Raw genomic sequence first — 6561 nt, 5'->3', positions numbered from 1 at the left:
TCAACGCGAACCGGTGCCAGCGAGATCCCTCGCCTGCAAGAACCGACCGGCAGCCTCCGTCACCCGAGGACGCGGAGGCGCTTGCCGCGGACGGCGGGACGGTATGCACTGGTGCACAGCGGACCCGTCACATCGCCAGTTCCTTGACCGACCGCCGACGCTTGTGCCGTTCCTCTCGTACTTGGCAGTCGCCGCGCGATTGTCGGGTCTCGTTCTTGCACGCTCGAACGGTCGGGAGGGCACTCGGCTGGCGTTTCGGGAACGCGCAGCCTCGCCTTCTACCGACGTAACCACGACTCGCCGTTCGCGCTCCGCCGCTCCTGTTTACAGTACTAGGCGGTCCCGCAGCGGTCGGGTCGCGCATTTCGAGCGCTTCGAGCCACGGTGCAGTGGCGGGTCGAAAGCCGACCTATGAGTGCGTTGCGCCGTTTGTACCCGCGTCCGCCACCTGGCCGACCGTCCAAGGTCGCGGTGTTGGCGTCCGCTGGGCGCAACAATTTGTCACGGGGTGCCGCTCCACATTCAGGCAGCCCCGTGGGGAAAAGCCGACCCCGCGTCCAAACGGGGTCAGCGGCAGAAAGTGTCGGGCGCAGACGCAGCTGAGGCGCTCACCCTTCACAATCCGTTAATGATCCATCCGCAGGTTCACCTACGGAAACCTTGTTACGACTTTTACTTCCTCTAAATGATCAAGTTTGGTCATCTTTCCAACAGACCGGCGCAACCGAAAGGCCGCGCCGGACATCGGTCCGAAGACCTCACTAAATCATTCAATCGGTAGTAGCGACGGGCGGTGTGTACAAAGGGCAGGGACGTAATCAACGCGAGCTTATGACTCGCGCTTACTGGGAATTCCTCGTTCAAGGGGAACAATTGCAAGCCCCTATCCCAATCACGAAAGAAGTTCCACGGGTTACCCAGTCTTTTCAGACAGGGATAAAGACACGCTGCTTCCTTCAGTGTAGCGCGCGTGCGGCCCCGGACATCTAAGGGCATCACAGACCTGTTATTGCTCTGTTTCGTGCGGCTAGGAGCCGCTTGTCCCTCTAAGAAGGTTGTAAGGTGCTGGGAACCCCGCACCTATTTAATAGGCTAGAGTCTCGTTCGTTATCGGAATTAACCAGACAAATCGCTCCACCAACTAAGAACGGCCATGCACCACCATCCACCGAATCAAGAAAGAGCTCTCAATCTGTCAATCCTCCCAGTGTCCGGGCCGGGTAAGTTTTCCCGTGTTGAGTCAAATTAAGCCGCAGGCTCCACTCCTGGTGGTGCCCTTCCGTCAATTCCTTTAAGTTTCAGCTTTGCAACCATACTTCCCCCGGAACCCAAATACTTTGGTTTCCCGGAAGCTGCCCGCCGAGTCATTTGAGTAACTCAGGCGGATCGCTGGTTGGCATCGTTTATGGTCAGAACTAGGGCGGTATCTGATCGCCTTCGAACCTCTGACTTTCGTTCTTGATCAATGAAAACATTCTTGGCAAATGCTTTCGCAGTAGTTCGTCTTGCGACGGTCCAAGAATTTCACCTCTAGCGCCGCAATACGAATGCCCCCGTCCGTCCCTCTTAATCATTACCTCGTATTCCAAAAACCAACAGAACAGAAACGAGGTCTTGTTCTATTATTCCATGCAAGTTTATTCAGGCGACTCGCCTGCGTTGAGCACTCTAATTTTTTCAAAGTAAAAGCACCGGCCATCTCGAGGCACACAATGAAGTGCACCAAGAAAGAACCGGCATGATGTTCAGTCCGAGCCGTCGCATCGGGTAGATGCACTACTCGTCTGGAACTGAGATCCAACTACGAGCTTTTTAACCGCAGCAGCTTTAGTATACGCTATTGGAGCTGGAATTACCGCGGCTGCTGGCACCAGACTTGCCCTCCAATTGATCCTCGTTAAAGGATTTAGAGTGTACTCATTTCAATTACGGGGCCTCAAAAGAGTCCCGTATTGTTATTTTTCGTCACTACCTCCCCGTGCCGGGAGTGGGTAATTTGCGCGCCTGCTGCCTTCCTTGGATGTGGTAGCCGTTTCTCAGGCTCCCTCTCCGGAATCGAACCCTGATTCTCCGTTACCCGTAACAACCATGGTAAGCAAGTAACCTACCATCGAAAGTTGATAAGGCAGACACTTGAAAGAAACGTCGCCGGCTCGTGGCCATGCGATCAGCACAAAGTTATCCAGAGTCACCACACAATACGGGCCGAAACCCGATCGATCTTGGTCTAATAAAAGCACCCGTTACCCAAAGGGCTCCAGGCTCACTGCATGTATTAGCTCTAGAATTGCCACAGTTATCCAAGTAGGAAGAAACGATCTAAGGAACCATAACTGATTTAATGAGCCATTCGCGGTTTCGCCTTATTTCGGCATGTACTTAGACATGCATGGCTTAATCTTTGAGACAAGCATATGATTACTGGCAGGATCAACCAGGTAATCGTTCGACTGCGCGTCCGTCCTCGCCTTCGGCGGGCCGGACGCAGTCTGTGTGCGGCGGAGGCCACCTTCAGGCGCCCCAACACGCTTATTTTGCACTCCGAGATGACGGCGTTCGAGCTCGCTACGGCACAACCTTCCCGAAAGACGAGTGGGAGCCGTGCGGCAAGAAGCACGTTCATGCTCGCTCTTTTTCGTTGCATCGACTCGGTCGCGCCGTGCGGGTTGCCCAAGCCCGCTGCACTGTCGGTGGACCGGCCGGAACTAGCAACGGAGCCGAGACTGCAAAGCCGCCAGACGACGGGTCACGCCCGCGTCTTCGGCGCTTTCGCATCTGAATCGCCCGAGGACGACACGGAACACACCTCGATATCGTGGTAAAACGGCACCGTCCGACAACCAGCCCCTAACGCATCAAGCGGATGAGGCTGCAGACGACTGCCGTGGATTCCCCTGGAGCAGACCCGAGGACACGCTTGACGAGGCCGAAGCCCGCCGCATATCAGACACCCGGTCGCTTTCGCGTACGCCGCTCACGAGAACCCCCACATAATAGCAGCGATAAGTACCCAGACCTCCTTGGGCACTAATACGAGCGTACTCGAGAAAATTTCACCGCGGGTGTGCCCCGAAACGTGTGGCACGTTGAGCGTGCCACAAGTCTACGTCGCTCTCAAACCCGCCGAGGTCGTAGAATTTGCGACCCTACTCACGAAATTCCCACCGAGGATACGGCCGCAAACGTACCGCACCTTGGGTAGGCCACGAGTTTGTGCAACACTACGCTGACGGCACAGCACCGAGGTCGTGCGCGCACGCACGGGAAAATTCCGCCGCGGTTTCTGCCGAAAACGTGAGGCACCACGACTCTCCGCAAGTTCGCGTCGACTGCGAAAGACCGAAGTCGTGAACGACGTGTCCGCTACTCGCCGCCGACACGCTGGACACCAAACGTACAACGACTCGACGGCGTCGTAGAGGCCCACGACGCGGTTTTCCTTAACGACGTCTCGGCGTGGCACCGACAGGTTAGAACGGCCGACCAACGTTCCCTGTCCGCCGTTCGGCTCAGTCGAAGGGCTCGGCGACTTCGGCAACGCTGCGAAGCCGCACGGTGACGCACGCCATGTCCCCATTTTTTTTTTTTTTTTTCTTTCTGCGTCTGCCGGGGTGCCCCTATAATAGCAGCGATAAGCACCCAGACCGCCGTGGGTCGCTCGCCCCGGCTGACGTGGTTTTTCGTACTCCTGCGGCGGTCGCCGTCAAGCACGTCCAAATACGCTACTTTCGTGGGCGCATTCACGCTCTTTCGCTTCGCCGGAGTGCCAGCACTCACTCTGCCAAAAACGGCGAACATCCGAGCGGCGGTTCCCACTTTTGCGTCGGCGTCGCAAACCCCGCCCCGGCAGACGAGGTTTGCCGTACTCGTGCGACGGTGGCCGGCGGGCACGTCGAAAGACGCCGATATCGTGCGCGAATTGGCGCACCTTGGCTTCACCGGAGTGCCGCCACTGACTCCTCCAAAAACGGCGAAGATCCGAGCGGCGCTTCCCACTTTCGCATCGGCGTCCCGAACTCCGCCCCGGCTGACGCGGTTTACCGTACTCGTGCGACGGTCGCCGGCGAGCACGTGGAAAGACGCCGATATCGTGCCCGAATCGGCTCCGTTCGGCTTCGCCGGAGTGCCAGCACTGGCTCGGCGAAAGACGACGAACATCCGAGCGACGGTTCTCACTATTGCGTACGCGTCGCAAACCCCGCCCCGGCAGACGCACTTTGCCGTACTCGTGCGACGGTCGCCGGCGAGCACGTAGAAAGACGCCGATATCGTGCCGGAATCGGCCCCGTTTGGCTTCGCCGGAGTGCCAGCACTCACTCGGCCACAAACGGCGAACATCCGAGCGGCGGTTCCCACTTAGCCGTCGGCGTCCCGAACTCCGCCCCGGCAGACGCGGTTGCCGAGCTCGTGCGACTAGCGACCGCGAAGCCGTCTCGCGACGCCGCTTTCGTGCGCGGCTCCCACTGCGACCTGGGTCACCCGAGGTCGACGAGCAAGAAAGAATGTCGAAAAAAAATTTTTTTTTTTTTGCGTCTGCCGGGGTGCCCCTATAATAGCAGCGATAAGCACCCAGACCGCCATGGGTCGCTCGCCCCGGCTGACGTGGTTTTTCGTTTTCCTGCGGTGGTCGTCGTCAAGCACGTCCAAACACGCCACTTTCGTGGGCGCATTCGCGCTCTTTCGCTTCGCCGGAGTGCCAGCACTCACTCTGCCAAAAACGGCGAACATCCTAGTGGCGGTTCCCACTTTTGCGTCGGCGTCGCCAACCCCGCCCCGGCATACGCGGTTTGCCGTACTCGTGCGGCGGTGGCCGGCGGGCACGTCGAAAGACACCGATATCGTGCGCGAGTCGATGCTTCTTGGTCTCGCAGGAGGGCCGCCACTCACTCCTGCAAAAACGGCGAAGATCCGAGCGGCGCTTCCCACTTTTTCGTCGGCATCGCAAACCTCGCCCCGGCAGACGCGCTTTGCCGTACTCGTGCGACGGTCGCCGGCGAGCACGTCGAAATACGCCGATATCGTGCCCGAATCGGCCCCGTTTCGCTTCGCCGGAGTGCCAGCACTCACTCGGCCAAAAACGGCGAACATCCGAGCAGCGGTACCCACTTAGCCGTCGGCATCCCGAACTCCGCGCCGGCTGACGCGGTTGCCGAGCTCGTGCGACTAGCGACCGCGAACGCGTCTCGCGACGCCGCTTTCGTGCGCGGCTCCCATTGCGACCTGGGTTACCCGAGCTCGACCAGCAAAAAAGAAGGTCGAAAAAAAATTTTTTTTTTCTGCGTCTGCCGGGGTGCCCCTATAATAGCAGCGATAAGCACCCAGACCGCCGTGGGTCGCTCGCCCCGGCTGACGTGGTTTTTCGTACTCCTGCAGCGGTCGCCGTCAAGCACGTCCAAATACGCCACTTTCGTGGGCGCTTTCGCGCTCTTTCGCGTCGCCGGTGTGCCAGCACTCACTCTGCCAAAAACGGCGAACATCCTAGTGGCGGTTCCCACTTTTGCGTCGGCGTCGCCAACCCCGCCCCGGCATACGCGGTTTGCCGTACTCGTGCGGCGGTGGCCGGCGGGCACGTCGAAAGACACCGATATCGTGCGCGAGTCGATGCTTCTTGGTCTCGCAGGAGGGCCGCCACTCACTCCTGCAAAAACGGCGAAGATCCGAGCGGCGCTTCCCACTTTTTCGTCGGCATCGCAAACCTCGCCCCGGCAGACGCGCTTTGCCGTACTCGTGCGACGGTCGCCGGCGAGCACGTCGAAATACGCCGATATCGTGCCCGAATCGGCCCCGTTTCGCTTCGCCGGAGTGCCAGCACTCACTCGGCCAAAAACGGCGAACATCCGAGCAGCGGTACCCACTTAGCCGTCGGCATCCCGAACTCCGCGCCGGCTGACGCGGTTGCCGAGCTCGTGCGACTAGCGACCGCGAACGCGTCTCGCGACGCCGCTTTCGTGCGCGGCTCCCATTGCGACCTGGGTTACCCGAGCTCGACCAGCAAAAAAGAAGGTCGAAAAAAAATTTTTTTTTTCTGCGTCTGCCGGGGTGCCCCTATAATAGCAGCGATAAGCACCCAGACCGCCGTGGGTCGCTCGCCCCGGCTGACGTGGTTTTTCGTACTCCTGCAGCGGTCGCCGTCAAGCACGTCCAAATACGCCACTTTCGTGGGCGCTTTCGCGCTCTTTCGCGTCGCCGGTGTGCCAGCACTCACTCTGCCAAAAACGGCCAACATCCGAGCGGCGGTTCCCACTTTTGCGTCGGCGTCGTAAACCCCGCCCCGGCAGACGCGGTTTGCCCTACTCGTTCGACGGTCGCCGGCGAGCGCGTCGAAAGACGCCGATATCGTGCGCTAATTGGCGCTCCTTGGCTTCTCCGGAGTGCCGCCACTCACTCCTCCAAAAACGGCGAAGATCCGAGCGGCGTTCTCCACTTTCGCATCGGCGTCCCGAACTCCGCCCGGGCTGACGCGGTTTACCGTACTCGTGCGACGGTCGCCGCCGGGCACGTCGAAAGACGCCGATATCGTGCCGTAATCGGCCCCGTTTGGCTTCGCCCGAGTGCCAGCAC

General features: G+C 59.5%; 1 non-coding gene across 1 annotated transcript; it reads right to left on the bottom strand.

The window, feature by feature from the left end:
- Window positions 1-626: 626 nt before the first annotated feature.
- Window positions 627-2441, bottom strand: LOC142795348 (small subunit ribosomal RNA). Its single transcript, XR_012892964.1, has one exon. It is a non-coding gene; the product is annotated as a small subunit ribosomal RNA (ribosomal RNA).
- Between the last annotated feature and the right edge of the window lie 4120 nt (window positions 2442-6561).

The sequence above is a fragment of the Rhipicephalus microplus genome, unplaced genomic scaffold, assembly GCF_043290135.1.
Source record: "Rhipicephalus microplus isolate Deutch F79 unplaced genomic scaffold, USDA_Rmic scaffold_631, whole genome shotgun sequence".
NCBI lineage: Eukaryota > Metazoa > Arthropoda > Arachnida > Ixodida > Ixodidae > Rhipicephalus > Rhipicephalus microplus.
Note: the sequence above shows the minus strand (reverse complement) of the source record. Positions and strands in the feature narration are given on the sequence as shown.